The 20,986-nt window shown below is 39.9% G+C and overlaps 1 long non-coding RNA gene across 2 annotated transcripts in view; it reads right to left on the minus strand.

The window, feature by feature from the left end:
- Positions 1-20,986, minus strand: part of LOC138150590 (uncharacterized) — a 465,078-nt gene that overhangs the window by 352,842 nt on the left and 91,250 nt on the right. For both annotated transcript variants that reach the window (XR_011165590.1, XR_011165589.1), the window contains one exon: positions 1,073-1,127. This is a non-coding gene — a long non-coding RNA (uncharacterized lncRNA). The remainder of the gene's footprint in view (positions 1-1,072; positions 1,128-20,986) is intronic.

The raw sequence follows: 20,986 nt of genomic DNA on the forward strand, positions 1-20,986 counted from the left end.
ACACACACACACACACACACACACACACACACACACACACACACACAAATGGCAGAGCATGCAATTCTTAAAGGGAAAGTTGAATGAGGTATAGCATGAAATAGACACTAAAACAATACTAGTGGGGGACCTCAACTTTCCCCTGTCAGAGTTAGATAAACCTAACTACAAAATAAATAAGAAAGAAGTTTAGGAGATGAACAATAGGTTAGAAAAGTTAGATGTGTGTAATGGGAATATAAATTTTTAAGATCTTCCCTGCCCCTAGGCTAAAGTGCACCTGGAACCTGGGGTGGGAGGCTTGTTTTTCAGTAGATACTTTTTGATTGGCCAGTGGGTCCAGAAGATTGTTACATTCTCTGAGCCAGGGGAAGGCTATATAATCCCTGATGTGAGGCTTTGCTTTGGGGCTCACTTTGAGAAGTGTGCTGTGATTTGATCAGATGAGACTCTGGGAAGCTGCTGTTGAGAGCTCCCCGGTTTTGAAAAACCCAGATGTTGATTTGGTATGGATGTAATGGTTGGACAGTTTGGAAATCTGTCTACTTGATCTGTTTCTCTGTCTTCATAATTCTGTCTGTATACTCTGAAGTTCGGGGTGCTGACCTTTTTCCCCTGAACTAGGTAAACGATACATATTTGACTGACTAAAGTAAGCTTGTTAACCCATTTTGAGTTGCTTTCCTTTAACAAAGCAGATCTAAGAACCTGTGTTGGCAGACACCCTGGGGATGCTGGGGTGCTTGCTGATACAATGTGATAGACCTCAGGAGAAAACTGAAATGGAAGAGAAAGGAATATACCTTTTTCTCAGCTATTCAAGCTATGTTCACAAAACTGACCATATATTAGGACTTCACAGACAAATGCAGAAAAACATGAATATTAAAAGCACCCTTTTTCAGATCACAATGCAATAAAAATTATATTCCACAAAGAAAAATGGAAGTATGGATTAAAAATTAATTGGAAACAAAATAACCTAATCCTAAAGAATGATAGGGTCAAAGAACAAATCATATAAATAATCAAAAATTTCATTAAAGAGAATGATAAAAATGGGACAACGTACCAAAATTTGTGGGATGCAGCCAAAGTAGTACTTAGGAGTTTTCCATCTCTAAACTCTTACATCAGTAAAAGAGAGAAAGAACAAATCAATGAATTAGGCATACAACTAAAAAAAAAAACTAGAAAAAGAACACAATTTAAATTTCCAGTTAAACACCAAAATAGAAATCCTGAAAATCAAAGGAGACATTAATAAAATTGAAAGTAAGAAAACTACTGAATTGATAAATAAAACTAGGATCTGGTCTGGGAGAGGGGAAATAATGAAATAAATGAGTCATTGGTTAATTTGATTTTTTAAAGAAGAAAACTAAATTACCAGCATCAAAAATTAAAATGGTAAATGAAAGCAAAGTAATTATTAGGAGTTATTTGTCCAATTTGCCCAATTATGTGCCAGTAAAACCAACAATCTAAGTGAAATTAATGAATATTTACAAAAAATTCAAATTGTCCAGATTAACAGAAGAATAAATAGAATACTTAAATAACCCCATCTTAGAAAGAGTAATTGAACAAGACATCAGTGAATTCCCTAAGAAAAAGTTCTGGGATCAGATGGATTTACAGCTGAATTTTATGAAGCATTTAAGGAACAATTAATCCTAATAGTATATAACCTATTTGAAAAAATAGGTGGAGTCCTATAAAAGTCCTTTTATGATACAAATATGGTTTTATACCTAATTCAAGATCAAAAACAGAAAAAACCCATTTCCCTAATGAATGTTGATGCAAAAATTTTAAATAAAACACTAGCAAGAATATGACAGCAATACATCACAAAGATCATATACAATTACCAGATGGGATTTATGCCAGGAATGCAGGGCTTGTTCAGTATTAGGAAAACTATCAGCATCACTAACCATACAACAAGGAAAACCATATGATTAACTCAATACATGCAGAAAAAGCTTTTGCTAAAAATAATACCCACTCCTATGGAAAAAAACACTACAAAGAAAAGGAATAAATGGAGCCTTCTTTAAAAGGAGTAGTATCTAAGCTATTATCTGTAATGGGGATAAGCTAGAACCCTTCCAAATAAGATCAGAGGTGAAGCAAAGATGTCCATTATCACTACTATTATTCAATATAATATTAGAAATGCTAGCTATTGCAATAAGTAAAAGAAAAATAAATTGAAGGAATGAAAATAAGCACTGAGGAAACAAAACCATCACTCTTTGCATATTATATGATAGTATACTTAGAGAACCCTAGAGAATCAACTAAAACAGTAATTGAGACAATGAACAACTTTAGTAAAGTTGAAGGATTTAAAATGAACCCACATAAATCATCAGCATTTCTATATATTACCAACAAAAACCAGCAGGAAGAGATAGAGAAATACCATTTAAAATAACTGCAGAAATTACTAAATGCTTGGTAGTCTATCTGCCAAGACAAACCCAGGGGCCATATAAATACATTAAAAAAAACTTTTCATACAAAAACAGAAATAAACAATTGGAAAAATATTCACTGTTCATGGGTAAATAGAGCCATTATAATAAAAACAACAATTCTACCTAAATTACTTTTTCAGTACCACACCAATCTATCAAAGAATTATTTTATAGAGCTAGAAAAAAATAACAAAATTCATCTGGAAGAACAAAAGGTCAAGAATTTAAGGGAATCAATGGAAAACAAATGTGAAAAGGTGGCCTCAATCAGATTTCAAACTATATTACAAAGCAATAATCATCAAAATAATCTGGCACTGGTTAATAAAAAGAATGGTAGATCAGAGGAATAGATCAGGTACATAATAGGCAATAGTATATGAACACAGTAATCTAGTGTTTGAGAAACCCAAATATCCAAGCTTTTGGAGCAAGAACTTATTTGACAGAAATCGCTCAGAAAACTGGAGAGCACTTGGCCAGAAACTAGGTATAGACCAACTTCTCACACTGTATAGCAAGATGTCAAAATGGGAACATGATTTTGACATAAAGGGTGATGTCATAAGCAAATTAGGGTAGCATGGAAAATTTTGTCTGTCAGATCATAGATAAGGGAAGAATTTATGACCAAAAGAGAGATAGAGAGCATTGCAAAATATGAAATGGATAATTTTAATTATATGAAATTAAAAGGGTTTGCACAAATAAAATCAATGCAGCCATAATTAAAAGGAAAGCAGGAAACTGGGATGGGGCTGAATATTTTACAATGAGTTTCTCTGATAAAGGCCTCAATTCTCAAATACATAAGGAACTCAGTCAAATTTATAAAAATAAGAGTCATTCCCCAACTGAAAAAAGTGTTCAAAACATTAATAGGCAGTTTCAAAAGAAGATATAAAAGCTATAAATAGTCACATGAAAAAATGCTTAAATCCTTATTGATAAGAAAAAATGCAAATTAAAACAACTCTGAGTTACAACTATCAGATTGGTTAACATGAGAGCAAAGGAAAAGGATAAATGCTAAAGAGGATGTTGAAAACAGCCATGCTAATGTACTGTTGGTAGAGCTCTGAATTGTTCCAACCATTCTGGAGAACAATTGCACAAAGGGCTAAAAAACTGTGCATACGCTGTGACCCAGAAATACCACTATTAGATCTATATGCCAAAGAGATTTTTTTTAAAAAGGGAAAAGATTTATATGTATAAAAATATTTATAGTAGCTTTTTTGTGTTGAAATGGAAGAGATGTCCATCAATTGGGGAATGACTGAATAAGTAATAGTATATGATTGTTATGGAATATTATTGTGCAAAAAGAAATGAAAAGCAGGATGGTTTCAGAAAATTGTGTGAAGACTTATTGGAACTGATGCAATGTGAAATGAGCAAAACCAGAACACTGTACAGAGAAACAGCAATAGCTACACCCTGATCAATACAATGATCCAAGACAATTACAAAAGATTCATGATGAAAAATGCTATCTACCTCTAAAGAAAGAACTGATGAATTCTGAGTGCATATTGAGGCATACTTTTTCACCTTCTTTGTTTCCTGTATTTTATATCATGGCTAATATATTTATATGATTTTATATGATAATATATTTTATATGATTTAATATGTATAATTGATATATTGCTTGCCTTCTTAATGAGTGAGTGAGGGGAAGGAGAGAGGAAAAGAATTTGGGACTAAAAAAAATTAAAGTAATCTTAAAATATATAAATAAAAGAAAAATGAAGGGGAGAGGTGGGAAACAAAGTCTTTCTCCCAATGAGTAGATCCCCTGGACAGTGAGAGCTCTCTGCATTACCCACAGGCCTTAGTGTACCTTACACTTTCCTTGGCACTGTGCAGATAAGCCTGCCAAGGAAGGTCTATTGTCCTGGGATTTCAGAGATGTTTTATTATTACTGCCTGATATCTGTCTAAAGATATTTTGCAATGTCATTTGTTCTTGAAAAGTAAAAATAAAAACAAAGATACTTATAAGTGCCTTTAAAAAAACAGTACCTGGAAGAAAATGAAACCATGATGAATATAAAGATGAAAATGTTCAGGAAGTTCATAGCGCCCCCTGGTTCATTTACAACTCATGATAACCTATGAAGTTATGGCAATAGGAATAGGTGTTATTGTTTGTAACTATGATGGATCATAGGCTTAGAGCGGAGAATGTAAGCATCACAGAGTCTCCTTTAAGAGATGAAGAAACTCAGGCGCAAAGATATTAAATGGCCTGAGAAAGGTCATAGAGTCAACACAGCTTCCAAGTACCTGCAGGCTTGGGGAATCTACAGCCTCAAGGCTACATGTGACCCTCTAGGTCCTCAAGTGTGGCCCTCCGAAGCCAAACTTTACAGAACAAATTGTCTTAATAAAAGGATTTGTTCTGTAAAACTTGGACTCAGTCAAAAGGCTACACCCAAGGACCTAGAAGACCACATGCAGCCTCGGGGTCACAGGCTCCCCACCCTAAGGTGAGATTTAAACCCAGGTCTTCCTAACTCTAAGTCCTGTGCCTTCTGAAATATCTTTTTAAATCTGAACCCTTTGGGCAGTGTCTGGTGAGGCCTATGGACCCCCTCTCAGAATCATATTTTTAAATGCATAAAATAAAATGCAAAAGAAACCAATTAAATTGAAATACAATGATCAAAAATATATTTTTAAAAGAACAAGTTAAGACTCCACATTAAGAAGGAAACACGCATTTATTAAATATTAACTATATGCCAGGCACCACATTGAGTGATTTACAAATATTATCTCATGTGATCCTTACAACAACCCTGAGAGGTAGGTGCTCCTATGGTCCCCATTTTACAGATGCGGAAAGTGAATCTTATAGATGTTAAGTGACTTACCCAAGGTCACTTACCTCTGAAGCTGGATTTGAATAGCCACCTAACTATACTATACCAAGCATTTTCCAAACATCATCTCCTTTGAATCTTACAATAGCCCTTTGAGACAGTCAGAATACAAATTATTGGGTCTATTTTATGGATAAGGAAACTAAGTCTAGAGTTGAATTCACACAAAGACAGTACATAAGAGAACTGAAACTTGAACCCAGACTTCCTATGCTCATTCCAGTGCTCTTTCTCTGGAGAGTATTTTTGGCTGTCTTCTATAAGGGGAAAAAACTGGTCAAAGAGAGAATGGTGGATAAACACAAGGCCATATAGCTATTGTTTTTGTTATTGTTGCTTTTCTGGTGTTATCAGGTCAAGGACCCAGGTTAGTTTAGATTCATAATTTTTTATAATGACCTTCAAACACCTGGACAATTTATGTCCTCCTTGTCCTTCCCAAAATATTTTGCAGGGTTGGAGAAGATGATGCTTCTCCCGGCCTTGACTTGTAACTATGGAACAAGATAAAACCCATTACTCATTTGTAATCTAAATTGGAAAGAGTGAGTTTTGTTTCCATAACACACTGTCCATTGCTGTCAAATCCCTTGGCCCATTGTCTTATTACTGCTTATGCCTTCCCTAATCTCAACCATGGTTACCTCCCCCCATCCATTATGCTTCTCTTCCAAACACCATTGAAAGAAGTTATAAAACATTCAAATCAGTGTTTTACAGATGAACATAATCTAATCTCAATTGGGCCCCCACAGTTGTTGTTCATTTGCTTTTCAGTCATGTCCAACTGTTTGTGATCCCTTGGGGGGTGTTTTCTTGGCAAAGATACTGGAGTGCTTTGCCATTTCCTTTTCCAGTTCATTTTTCATATGAAGAAACTGAGGCAAACAGGGTAAAGTGACTTGCCCAGGGTCACACAGCTAGTAAGTATCTGAGGCCAGATTTGAACTCAGGAAGATGAGTCTTCCTGACTCGAAGTCCAGTTGTCTGTCTACTGCAGAGTCACCTATCTGCCCACTGCTACATAGAAATCCTTTTATTCTATAATTCACTCTCAAAAGCAAGTCAATGCTCCCCCCCCCAACAAACACACACACACAGGCTTTTTTTTTCAAAATTCCTCAAGTCTCCTGTGCCACCCTCATATTCTATTCATCCCAACAAAGGATACGGACTCCTACCTTTACCAAGAAAATGTCATTTACACCATGGCTCTCCCTCCTTCCTTGTTCCATACCTCCAACTCCCTCAATAGCACACTCCCTCCCTCTTCCTCAGTTCCAGTCTCTGTTACAGAAATAACTTTTCTCCTTGCTTCTCCAAGGACAACCTCTCTACTTATGTACTTGATCTCATTCCCTATCTCCTACCAGCGATTGCCCCTTCAAACATTCTCATTCTTTTCTCATTCTCAATTTGACCCTGTCTACTAGCTCTTTTCCCTCATGTTTACAAACATACCCATTTTTCTGTGCCTCATCCTTAAAAAATCTTTTCTCAACCTGCTATACTCTCAAGCTATCGCCCTGTATTTCTCCAATTCAATTCAACGGGCATTTATTTAGCACTCTCTGTGTATAAGGCTTAGGCAGCAGGGTATAAAAGGTAAGGTAAAGAACCAGTCTCAAGAGTCAGAAAACTCTGGCTTCTGACCGTCTGACACTAAGCAGGTCACCTAATCTCCCAGTGCCTTAGAAGCTCTCTCAAATGCTAAGATACAGAGATGATACAGACCTGCATCTGTAAGGGGAGTTTACTCATCTGGGGATTCTCTGTGCAATGAAATCGCAGGTATAGTTCCTATTCCTATATACGTATGCAAGGAACTTCGGAGATACAAAGACGATATGGAGACTTACCCTTGCCCTCAAGGAGTTTACATTCTACTTGGGGTAGAGAAAGAAAGTACAACAGTGAAACCTCACTCCTAGAAAAGGCCATCACCATTTCTTACCCCTATTGTGTCACACGCTTCACCACTTGTAGGGAGACTTCTTACCTCATCTAAAACTTCTTTCTCCAAGGTTATAAACAATGTCTTAACTGTCCAATTCAATAGCCTTTTCTCAGTCCTCATCTTGCTAAACCTTTTTTGTAGTATTTGACTGCCTATCCTCCTTCCTTGACATTCTCCTTTGGTTTTTTTTTTTTTGTGACCCTGCCTTCTCCTGGTTCTCCTCGATTTTCTTCATTGAATTATCATACTAGTCACACCCATGGTTGTGGGTACAACTCTGTGCCCTTGGCCTTCTTCTCTCCTCTCTCTATACTCTCTCCATAATCTCCATCTCATGAATTCAAATTATCATTTGCAGATGATCATTACAGATACTTCTCAGGTCTACCTATATAATCCTCACCTTCCTCCTTAGCTCCAGTCCCATACCAACAACTGCCTGTTGTACATCTCCATCTGAATATTCCACAGACATCTCATACTCAATATGTCTAAATCAGAACTCTTTATCTTCCTCCTAAACCTCCTTCTCCTCCATATCTCCCCATGTATGTTGTGGGCACCTCGATACTTCTAGTCATCCAAACTGGCAGCTTTGGCATCACCCTGAACTCTTCCTCCTCCCCATTCACCTCTTATATTTAATCACCAAAATCTGTTGATTTTATCTCTACATCTCAAATTTGTCCATTTCTCTACTCACATAGCCAGTGTGGGACCCTCATCACCTTTTGTCTAGACTATTGAAATAGGTTCCTATCTAGGAAGAACATGTTTCTTCTGTTCTTTAGGGAACCACCAAGATCTGACAGTCTCAATTCCAAAGTACCTCCCAGCTCCAACATTTTCTTTCCTGTACTCTCTTTCTTGCTTTAATATTGTGCCCTACATTTTAAAGGTACTTCTAGTTTAGCAATTCTATAATTTATGAAAAAAAAATTGCCCTTGTCTCTTCTCTTGAATAAAAATCAGACAGAAATATATAGCACCCAAGTAGACCTTGCCTGACCCTAGTCTTTTGCATCAAAGACAAAACAAGTATTTTTGAGGCCCAGAATTGATTTTGATGGCACTGGACAAAAGCATTACTTACTCAAGACACTATATAGGTGAACCCAGAACAACGTTCCCCCGTTTAATGGTTTCTGGCAATAACATCATCAATACATGATGATCAAGCCTTGTATAGTGCCAAGAACCTCCTACAGCAATGTTATTAGGCCCATAGCCTGAGACACAATCTGGATGGGTTGCTGACAAGCATCTGAAGTAGGTACCACCTAGACTGGTGCAATAGTAACCTAATTGCCTCAATAGTAATTTCTCTGCCTCAAGTCTTTCTTTTCCCTAATCCAATCTCTACCTAGCTTCCAAAGAGATATTCCCAAAGTGCAGCTCTGACCATTTCATTTTACTGCTCAACAAGCTCCAGTGACTTCTTATTCTCTCTAGGACCGAATAAAAACTCCTCAACTTCCTCAGCTATAAAATGGGTATAATAACAGCACCTACCTCACAGAGTTGTTGTGAGGAGCAAATGAAATAACATGTGTAAAGCACTTAGCACAGAATTCTTTTCCCTTCCTTTCTTCCTTCTTTCCTTTGTTCTTTTCTTCCTTCTTTCCCTTCTTCCCCTGTTTGTCACAGAAAACCCTTCATGATATGGCCTCCAGGTCAATGACCTACCACTCTTCTTCATGTCCTGCTCAGCTCAAGTACGGTAGTCTTCTTGCCATTCCCCATCTCCCATCTCTGTGCTTTTTCACAGGTTGACCCTGGTTTCTAGAATACCTTCCCTCCTCACCTCTCGCCCCTAGAACCCCTCACTTCCTTTGAGGCTCATTCTAAGCTCCCCTGCCTGTGTGATCCTGTCAGCTGCCAATGCCTCCCTCCCACACTGAAATGTCCTTGGATTTCTTCTGTAGCTTTTCTAATAAACTTCTGTCTCCTTTGATAGACTATGACTTTCTTGATGACAGGGATTGTTTCTTTGGGGGTTTTGCAGCCTCACTGCTGAGCACAGTGCCTTGTCAACTGCTTGTCTAATGACTGATGGATTAACCCCCTTGAGTAGCATGTTCTTGCTTCCCATATGTACATAAACATTGCTCCCATGGAACTAACTGTCCCTATAAATCAGGTTTTCATGGCAACAATGAACAGCATTAGGTGTGATATGACAGAAGAGAGTCTGCCTATCAATGTGCACGATCACAGATTCACTTTCAACTTATAGAACACAGACCCATGTCTGCATCAAGTACTCACATCTTGATTGGAGGCTTTAGAAGTGATCTGGCTCCTTGGACCAGCTGGTTAAGACAGAAAGACCAATGAGTTCATGGGTTTAATCACCAACTGGGTCATACCTAGCTTGGTTCGATTCCCCAGTCCCAGTCTGAAGCCCTATCCCCATATGCTCATCTCACTACTAGTCAATGTGAGTTGACAGGGACATGATTCAAAGGTCACTGATGAGTCCATTCTTATGATCCATCCTTACAAAATGCCTACCACCTTCCCTCCTCAGTAAGCCAAGTCTAGTGACCATGCCTGAATCTTTGCCAACTGAGGGTGCTCTGGGGCCTTGGGGTCATCATTCTGACTATCAGTGATCCCTGCCTTAATCTGAGGGTGGAGATGGCTGAGGTGAAGGAAAATGAGCAGAATGTGGATAGAGGCCAGATCATGCCTTGAAAGTTACCTTTTTAACTAGGTACTTGATAGCAACTTGTTTCTTCAATCTTTGCCTTTCCCTCCTCAAGGTTGAATATATACTACTAATAAAAATTACCTAGGGGTTTTGGTCAGCTGTGGTTTTCTGTACTTAGCACTATAGGATTTAAGGAGTAGACAAGCTTACTGGAAAAATAAGACAAGAAACAATGAAACAGAAATCCCCAACCCTTCAATAAATATTCAATAAATGAATGAATGAATTAGTTAAAGAATGGAAAAAGCAATTATTAGAGGTCTACTATATGCCTAGAACTGTGCTTAGATCCGGAGGCATAGAGAAGAGTCAAAACAGTCTCTGCCCTCAAGAAACTCACAATCTAATTAATGGGAGAGGGAATATACAAACAACTCCATACAAATATGATAGATACAAGAGAAACTGGACGTAATCTCAGAGGGAAAGCACTAGCATTAGGGAGGACCAGGAAGAAAAATATGTTCTGGAAGTTCATAGCCCTTCAGATTCAAATCCTGGCTCTGATGCATGTGGAATTGGTATTCCTGGGCAAGTGACTTTACCTCTAGGTGGTCCGGGAAACTTTCTCAGACTGTTAAGGTGTTGACAGGGATTGCTATGGGAGAAGGTGCTGTGCTCTATGAGCAAAGCAGAATTGAAGCCATTCAAAGGAAACATGGTATGTGCAAATTTAGAGGACCCACCTCAAATGTTCACACAGACTATTTGTGCCCGACCTGTGGTAGAGCATCCTAAACTCATACTGATCTGATCAGCCATAGTCGGACACACTGAAACTTCACTCTAGAATAGTGATGTCATTTTGGTCCCCTTCAAGAACGAAGGACAACATCCAACACGTTTGGCATCAGGGCAAATGATGAGATGCCTGGGATAGAAGGGACGTCTAGATGGGATGTGAAGCATGGTCTGGGATTGGTTAGGTATACTGGCCCAGGTGAGGTCACTGGTTCACCAAGCAAGATGGATTAAACCAAGAAAGTAGCACCAAAAATGAGTCTCTGGAAATCTGGTACAGTGGGGGCTATTTTAGGTCAAGAGAGGGGAGAAGCATCAGGATAGATGGTCAATGGCATGGGGTGAGTGGATGAGCCCATATCCACCTAAAGAAAGGGCCATGAGAGATAGGGCCATTGGTTCAAGGAAGAGGCAAATCTCAACCTAGGCCTTGAAGGAAGTGTGAGAGAGAAAAGCATCCCAGGAATCCATCTAAGTGAATACGGGCAATCCAGGGCATTCCAAATCTGGTTCATGACAATCCATTGCATTGATTATGTCAACATTTACAAAATACTGCCATCATCACCTCATCTGAGAGAGAAAGGGGAAACTGGATTTAAATCACACCTATGACACTAGATGTTATGTCAATAACAAATCCCAGAACCTTACTGAGGCTCAGTTTCCTCATCTGTAAAATGGAGATAATCACTATCTCTCCCCCAGATGATTAAAAGAGGGTAATAAAGCCCTTAAAAGGTTATAGAAATGTGAGCTGTTATCCCCATGTTACAGAAGAAGAAACTGAAACCTAAAAAAGGGAAATGACTGATCAGTGTCACCCAGTGAGCTGGTGGCAGAAAATTGGAACTCAGGTCTCCTGACTCCTGTTCTAGCTTCCTAGTTTCAGGATGTGGTTGGCACATAGTTAGCTCTAGGGCTGAATCTTTTTGATTCAAAGAATGTGAAGAGGGGAAGGAGGATGTTACTCCAAGCAGGAGCTTACTTGAGCTTGTCCCCAATTACCTCAAATACCTGTAAAAAATTATTCTGAACAAATTTTAGAGCTACAGAACTCACAAAATGACAGAATGAAATAAGTCTCCAGCTGAGGACAGCCTGGCTGGCCGACAGGAAGGGTCTATTGCACAGGCCTGGGGACAGAACACAGTCCCATGTGGGCCATGCAGTCGCAGACTGCAAGGGATCCATTTATTGACAGCTGTGGTGGTTTCCAGACTTCTCAACCCATAAGTGCCAAAAAAAGTAAAATGTCAGTGTGGGAACTCTGTTGGAAGTGGGTGAGAGAATAGCATGGGTCAGTCCTCAGCCCCTGGGGCAGTGGAGGCAGCAGTCCATGGTGGCTGCCTCCTGAGCTGCAGGCCCACAAACCATGGGGGGACCAAGTGGCCAATGAGAGGGCAGTTGCAGAAATCTCTCTGCTGGCACTGAGGCAGGATTCTCTTGCTTTGCCCTGCTTGGATCTCAGTCCCAGTCTTGGGTGGTGGTTCTGGGGTGAGGAGTGCTGACCTCATGGCACAGTTCTGAGGCAGGTGTCTAGAAAAAGCTCTAACAACTGTACAAAACCCCAGAAATTTGGGAAGCATAATCAAACTATAGAATCACTTGGGGGGGGAGCAAAGAGGATCAAAACATGGAACCAGAAGAAGACAACAAAGTCAAAACACTCCTGTATCAAAAGCCTCCAAGAAAAATATGAGTTGGTCAAAGAACATGAAGCAGACCATATAGGCCAAGGAGAAGTGAGTCAATCTCCTGAGCCAAATACAGATTCCTCATGGATCCCTGAGTATCCGGGTCAAAACAAAAAGCTTCTTGGGGAGGGTCTGGGCTCTGGTTTCCTTTGCCAGCTTGGAGACAGCCCTTTGGCCACCCTATCCTTCACAATTCTGGCAAAGCCTATGACTTAATTTTGAATACTCTGAACCTTCACCTGCCTGATGTGGGCTTGGATTGTTTGAAACATCAGAGTAAACTGAAATCCTTGAATTGTCCTGGAAATCATTGGAAAATGCAAATTCCCCCATATCATTTGAGATTCTTTTTTTAATTAAGCTTTAATTTCCTCCCTTCTTAGGCTTCTATAAATCAGACCATTTTAGGGGAGGTAACACCTAGGAATTGGCCTCCAAAGACTAGAAAGGCTGGGAACAATGATTTTTAAAAAACCCAGCCTAGGAAATCAGGGTGAGGGACTCAGCCCCTCCAGGCTTACAGATCAAAGTGGTACAGATGCCCTCCAGAAGGAGATGAAGATACCCAACACAAGCAGACAGAACAGGAGCCCAGGTGGGAATTTCCTTGTGGTGGGGGAAGGGAAAGGCAAGCATGTCAAACTACAAAACACAGACAGCCAAGGCCATCAGTCTGGACCCCCAAAGGTCTAGTTCCTAGTTCTCCTATAACAAACGATACCAATCCCTCCCAAGGAACTGGGCCATGTGGATATCACTGCAAGTAACAAAAGAAAAAGCCTGGGAAATAATTAAGGGTTTGTAGATCTTTCTGCTGCAATTTGAAGTCCTAAATGCAATCCTTTCAAAAGAGAAAAGCAAGGAGGAATACTGACACATTTAAGGCCTAAGGAGATACCCATTACACTTTCCTGTATAGCTAGTATTTTTTTAAGAATGCTTGAGTTTCCAACGAATGGATATGAAAACAATCCCAATATATACACACACATGTATATGCTTGTGTACATGTGTATATATGTATATATGCACCCACATGTGTATATATACATGCGTGTAATCAAATATACAGCGCAATATGGTACAGTGGAAAGGGCACTAAGACCTAGGAGAAAATCCTGCTTCTGATGCTTGCTATTTGTATGACCTTGGTTGAGTTACTGAACTTCTCTGGGCCTCAGTTTCCTCCTCTGCAAAATGAGTGTTAGACAATGGCCACTAGGGTCCTCTCAAGCTCTAGATCTTAGCTACTATGCATCTCCCCTCCCTAGGACTCAGTTTCTTCCTCTGTAAAATGGGAGGGGGGTTAGACTTGTGTGATAGTAATGGCATTTAAAGATTCCCCTGTATTGGCTTAGTTTTTCAAATTGATTGTGTTAAAACCCAGAGCTCCTTAATCCCACCTGTGGGATGGACTTGTTGACTTGAAAAGAGAGATAGGAACTGGGAGGAGCTGGTGACCTAGATTTGGAGAGACAAGAGAGAGGCAGAAGAACTTTTTTTTGTAAGCAGCACCTCCTGGAGAAAGACTGAGAAGGATTGCTGAGGGCCACTTTGAATTGCACTGGACTTCTGAGACCTGCCCTCTGAGCTGCCAAGGACTGAGGAGACATGGCTGTTTTGCTGGTACTTTGTCTGTCTGTTTTGATGTTGTTTTGCCAGATTTGTCCACTGGTGAAAGACAGTCCTGTTGTTGAAGAAGTCCTGGAACCTGGCTTTTGGTTAAGAAGCCCTGAGACTGTCCTGCAGACAGAGAGTGAATACTGTCCACTGGTGAAGGACAGTGCTGTTGTTGCAGGGGTCTGGGAACCTTTCTGTTTGTTCAGAAGCCCTGAAGAAGGATTTTCTTGTTGTATGTTTACAGAAATCCTGGGAGAGGGTTTTGCCAATGTTTTCAGGGGTTCTAGGACTGTTCTACAGACAGAGGATGAATTAATGAAGGGACTGGCAATTTATCTTGTGGTCTTGCTAAGCCTTGTCTCCCCAGGAATTAAGATTGCTGAGAACTTGCCTCCTGTCTAGATGAAGAAAAGACCTCCATTTGGGTATTAAGTGCTGTGCTTGGACTTGATGTAACTCTGGGGTAGATTCAATTGTGATCCAGGGGTGGGGAACTTTTGACCTTTTTGTGCTCTGTGATTGACAAATGAAGGTACTTTACTTATGTTTGGAAACTAATCTCCATTTGAGAAGAGGGGCTTTGTGGTGGACTAAATGAAGGTACAGCCTAGGGGTGGAGAAGTATTTAGAACAGGGACTTTGTAATTGATTGAATGATTGGAAGGTCCTGGGGTGGGGTAGTCCTTGGAGATTATTTAATCACACTTAGTAAATGCTGTATTTTGAATGATGTCATGTTTTGATCTTCTCTGTTCCTGGTTTGTCACTGAATAAAATGGAGAGCACCTATGCTGGTATTCGGAACCTTGGGAAGTTGCCTTTCCATGGCATTATATTACAGTACAACTTGATAGCCTCTGAGAACCTTTCCAGTTCTTGCTCTATGAGTCTACATGTGTCCAGAAAAAGAGTGGGTTAGTTACCTAGAAAGATCAAGAGATAATAGACAGCCTAAGGGCTGCAATGGTATCCATAGTATATTAAAGGTCCCAGAGAAAGCACTTTAGGAAGATGGTCAATGGAGGATTGATGGAAAGGCACGGACATGAATCGCATATGGTAAGAAAGTATGGATGTGTTATAATTTGCTCTGGGAGGAGCGTATTAATGAAAGCATATTGAAGTATGGGTTGAGATTCTGTTTATACACACACATATTTATACATATATGACAAGTATAACATATTATATATATATATATATATATATATATATATATATATATATATATCACCCAAGGCCCAACTGAGCTAAGTGTTAATAAATGAATGAAAACTGAATGAAGAGATGGATGGATGGATGGATGGATGGATGGATGGATGGATGGATGGATGGATGAATAACAAAGTATTTATTAAGCACTTGCATGCCATGGACTGTGCTGAGTACCTGGGGTAAAAATACAAAAAGTGACACAGTCAGTGCTCTCAGGTAACTCACCCTCTAATTGGGAAAGAACACATAACAGAACTCAGAAGTAGGGCAAGTGGAAGGGCCCGAAAGCCCTAAAGGTACAGCAGTAAAGATAACCAGGCCCAGGAAGTGTGGAGAAGATAATCATGTACTAAGGCATAAAAAAGATGCCATCTGCATTGTGGGGGGCAGCATTGACATTGAGATAATGGAGGGTCCTTGGATCACTGGAATGTGGGTCTGACATGTTCAGGAAAACAGAGAAGCTGGGAAACTCAAGTTTCTTCTGTGGGCTGGGAATGCAAGATGAATAAGACCCAGTTCTTGCCTTTATGGAGTTGATAAGACCATAAGCATTAGAGCTGGATGGAATATTTGAGATTATCTCGTCCAAACTCCTCATTTTATAGATGAAAAAACTCTCCAAAGTCATAGAAGTCATGAGATAGGTAGACAGGACTCACTTTAAAAGACCGCCTGAGTTGCCTCATATTTTTAGGTAGGAAGGGACCTGATTAGAGGGATAGACTCAAAGAGTCAAGTGGCAAGGAAAGGAACAGAAGATATGTGGAAATCAAGAAAATTTGTGGCTTTTCAACGTTTTAATTCTAACTGAAAATGTATATCTCTAATTGTCTTCTGATGGAGCTGCAAGTGGCCAGAAGTTTCTGGCTGCCAATTGAAGGAAATTATATAAATTGTTTGGTTGTGAAGAGGACCAGAGATTGACTTTTGGGAGAAGAAATTTGGGAGAATCTGAGCCAAATGTAAACAACAACATTCTCCAGGCTCCTGATTTTAGTACTAGCTTTTGTGAGAAAAGATGGGACACTGAAGGAGGAGGAGGAAGGGTGAGTTGGATTTTTTTAAACTTATCTTGTATTATATATATATATATATATATATATATATATATATATATTCACTTGTCTGTAATGATGTGACAATACGAGTTCCTTGAGGTCAGGGACTATTTGATTTTTGTCATGGTATGCCCAGTATCTAGCACAGTGTAGGAACTTAACAAATGTTGATTGATTGGCCACCAGAGATACCACTCAAGAAATACCAAATGCGGGGCAGCTAGGTGGCACAGTGAATAGAGCCTGGAGTCAGGAGGACCTGAGTTCAAATCCAGCCTCAGACACTTAACACAAAAACAAGCCATGTGACCTTAGGCAAGTCACTTAACCCCAATTGCCCTGCCCTCCCCCTTCCAAAAAGCAAAAAAGAAAAACAAATGCCAAATGAGTTGAACAGACATTAAAGCGGTGGTAATCAGCTTATCTTGGTCCATCTATATGGTCTCACTCAGTGCTGTTGACCAAGGGATGATAAGTGCAATATGGTGGGTCATGGTTATAGATGTGGTGTATGACTAGGAGCAAGAACTAGACTCTCCTTGGTAATGAAGATTCAACAGCATCCTCCAAGTAATGAATTGGTAGGGCTGATGTTTTCAATTATGAGTGATTGACATAATAAAAAAATCCTTCCCATAAAACACTGAAGTTACAGTCTCATGCCCCACTCTATAAGGTTACTGAGTGTACATGTGGGGGAGGTTGGGGGAGTGGGTCACTAAGCTCTTTTGCTTCACTCTCCAACAATAAATAGTCCTTACACCATGCTCTCCAAATCAGAGCTAGACGAGAATCAAAAAGTCTAGTCTCCTGTAGTGTTTCTAGCCTTTCCCTCAAGTATTTACATGCCCTCACTGTGAAATAGAAACATTTAAAAGAGGAAGAGAATTGAGCAACTATCCCATCTAACCCATTCATTTTTACGGAAAGGAAAGCTGAGTCACAGAGGAGAGACTGGACTTTTAAGAGGCAGCATAAAAGCTGTATAGTTTTGCTGAGACCTTTAAGGAAATATGACCACCTCTTCCAACAGCAACTGAGGTTGGTGTGAGCTGACTAACTGGCTGGCACCTGCCCCTGTTGGTAATGTGGTCCATCTGCTTTCCATTCAACAGAATTCAATTGCATTCAGTACTGAAAGGCATCACTCCAGCTCAGCAAATTTGCAGAGTGTCCTACCACAGCAAGATACAAGATTGCTTTGCCCATGGAAATGTGCTTGGGTCCAGGCCCTGCTGTTGTCCTAGGAAACGGACATAATTTTGAAATGAACATCTGTTTGCTTCAATCTTCTATATGTAGGGCTAAGGATGAGTTCTGTCATTTCATTGATACATGGGAAACTGCCCCTGTAAGCTCTTCTATAATTTATAGTCTTAGAGAGCTGCCTAGAGCAGAGGTGTTAAATTAATAGCCCACAGGCCATCAGGTGGTCCACAGAGCTCCCAAGTGTGGTCTGAACCAGATTAAAATGAAATTGGGAAATGTTTAACCCAAAAAAAAATAAAAATACAACACAACATATACATTGTTAGCTTGTGGCTTTCTAAGTCAATATGTCACACAGGAATCAGTTTCTGCCTGAGTCTGACATCACTGGCCTAGACGATTGAGTAGTTAAGTGATTTTGGCTAGGGTCATATAGCCAGTATAAGTTTGAAATGAGACTTCAACCCACATCTTCCTGCTCCCGAGAATAGGGTTCTATCCTCTACAATCCACTATCCACTGAGGATATTTCCTTCTGTATAAAAAAATGAAATCCTAATTATTAAAGTAAATGTGGGAGAGGAATTAAATTAAAATAAATGGGGGGATTTATTGAATATATAATTCTTCAGATGTGGTAAAAAGTTAAAAGCTGTCTTCAAGACAAGAGAGCTGTCTTCAAGTATTTGCAAACATGTTATGGAGAAGGGGGATTAAACTTCGCTTGACCCTAAAGGCAGAAATAGGAGCAATTGGTATCAATTGCAAAGGAACAAGTAAAGGCTTAATATAAGTGTAAGGGGATATCCATTTGGACTACAGCAAAGCTTAAGGTCTAAGAGAGACATAGATATGAAAAGGAGAAACCCTTTCATATGTGAAAGAAACATTACAAACCTTGGAAGGAGTTGATACTTGAGTAGTTCAACTACATATAAAAAGGACAGCAATGATTTGTCCCAGGACAAAGACTGACTCCAATACTTTGTCCCCATTTGCTCATCCACATAATTCCACTGCATAAATCTGGGAAACGTACCTGACTGGTCACCATAAATAAAGATGTCCCTCGCAGATATAGAACCATACTCTAAACCAGAGAGAATCGTTGAACAGGAGAGGTTAGAATTACTACCCCCTACCTAGAAGTCACAAATAGTGTCAAAGAGGAGAGGCTTCTGTCCACGGATCCACTGATATCAAGAGTGTGCTGATTTCTGAGGTATAAATCCTCACCCTGAAATTTTAATAATAAGCTCTTGTGAGGTGGTTCAAGCCAGCTCTACCACAACCCTGCTTTTCTCCATCCCAGGCTAAGGGTCAGTGCTCTTATTGAAAGAACATTCTAACACTCTAGTTGAAAAAACTTCAGTAACACCCAGATGATTGAGGGGCTGGATTGAAGGGAGAGTCCAGGAAAAGCACTGAGTCCTGTGAAGAATTCAACAGTCAGTGAAGATACTCTGTCCTGTGAGGACCCAATCCACACTGCATTCAAGTTAGTCACCCATCATTAATGCCAAATTCTGCAACTCACTTCATGAAGACCCTCCTGAGAAAGAAAGGACATCAAGGTCCTGCTATAGCAGAGGTGCAAGTTACCTTTGCTACATATGTTCCTTACAACACTACCATTTTATTATAAGTTTGTGATCACTCTACTACCCATACACTCCGTGTGAATTTGTGGGAAAGTATAACACTGCTTTTTTGCAAGGAATTATTTGTAATTACTGTTCATGCTGTGACATTTGAGTAAATTTCTTTTCCAAAAGCTAATTGGATCTGCTGGCTGATTGATAAGGGGAAGTACACTAATGGGGGTTCATGATATATAGTGTTACACTCAGTCACCCACATGTTTACCCCTAGTACTGGAGAGAAAAAATGCCCCTCTAAGGACCCAACTTGCCACTGTGAGTTGGGGTAGGGGCAGGCTTTTAAGGTTTTTCATTAAAAAAGTAAAGAAAGACTTTGATCCCTATTAAGAGAATATCAAAGACCCTCCCAGTTATGAAGAAAAAGAGATTTGGGGCTAGTTGGCCAATCTGGAACTCTTACCATAGCTCCACATGTTTGGATGGTCACTTGGTTCATCTATACACAAGGTCAGCCTTAGTTCTTGTTGTCATATCACAGAATCATATAACTAGAGCTGAAACCAATCAAGAAAGCAACAAGAAAGTATCTAGTACGTCAGGTACAGTGCTCAGCATTAGAGATATAAAGACAAAAGTGAAATAGTTCCTTCCATCAACAAACTTCAATTTTCTAGAGTAAAAGAACCTTTGAGGTCATCTAATGCAACCTCCTCATTTTGCTGATGAGGAGCTGAGGAAAGAGAGGAAGGGACTTGCACATGGTCCTACAGCTAATTAGTGGGAAAGCCAGGATTGGGACCAGGTTCTCTAACTCTAAATCCACCACACTTTTCCCACAGTGCCACCTCAAGCTATTGTTCCAAATAAACATGGACTGAGTTATTTCCTTCATTAACACACCCCTCAAATCTAATGAAAAATAAAATGGAAAAAGCAGCAGATATGATAAAATATCTGTTTCAATAAGTGCTCTACTCTTGACAATTGCATCCAGTGGTAGTCTGGAAAACTCTTGAGTTTTTAGATAGTTTTCCTTGTGACAGTGCTACCTTCACTCTACATGTACGCTCTTCTCTTTCCTGGAGCCACCACCCTTTGTTTTTTCAGACCTCACTCTTTCTAGAAACTTCTATGCACTATGGGAGGCAGGCCTTGCCAGTCATTTGGGGAGCCTCCTAACTGGGACATCAGAGGTGGAAATCCAACCAGAAATGACTGAGTTGCACCTCATTCTTACCCACAGCTCTGTGCTAAGGTGTCCTAAATGATATTAGATCCAAGTGTTCCTCTCCTAAATCAGGAGATATAAGGAGGGACCACAAAAACCTCAGCAGTCTTGTGGTCATTGATTCTCTTGTCCCCCTTGCCATTACCTGAAGGTCATCACACAGTGAATCCAAGTGGATCCTTTGCATGGAACTCCTCTTTCCTCCACTGCCCTGCCACCCTGGTATGTCTACTCTGGCAATCTCAAGTTAGGCCTTAGCCCTCCCTTGTGTATGTTTTAAATATACCTGCAATAATGTCTTCTTGTCTTTAGCCTGACTGCCTGGTCTGACTCTCTTACATAGACTTCCTGAGTGACGGACAGCCTGTGTGCTTCACCATTCTTGGCAATATCACAATGAGCAGCTGACAACCAGTTACATTCACTTCCCAGCTGTTGGAAGACAGTATGATTCCTCACTCTTCCCTCACTTAGCACCTGTCAGCAAAGTGGGTGCCAACAAGTTGTGTTCCTAGCTGCAAGGGACCTCAGAGACCATCTACTCCAACCTGCTCATTTTACAGACGA

This window comes from Petaurus breviceps, unplaced genomic scaffold (genome assembly GCF_028583685.1).
Source record: "Petaurus breviceps papuanus isolate PSGF00001 unplaced genomic scaffold, PetGlider_PUasm1.0 90881, whole genome shotgun sequence".
Lineage (NCBI taxonomy): Eukaryota > Metazoa > Chordata > Mammalia > Diprotodontia > Petauridae > Petaurus > Petaurus breviceps.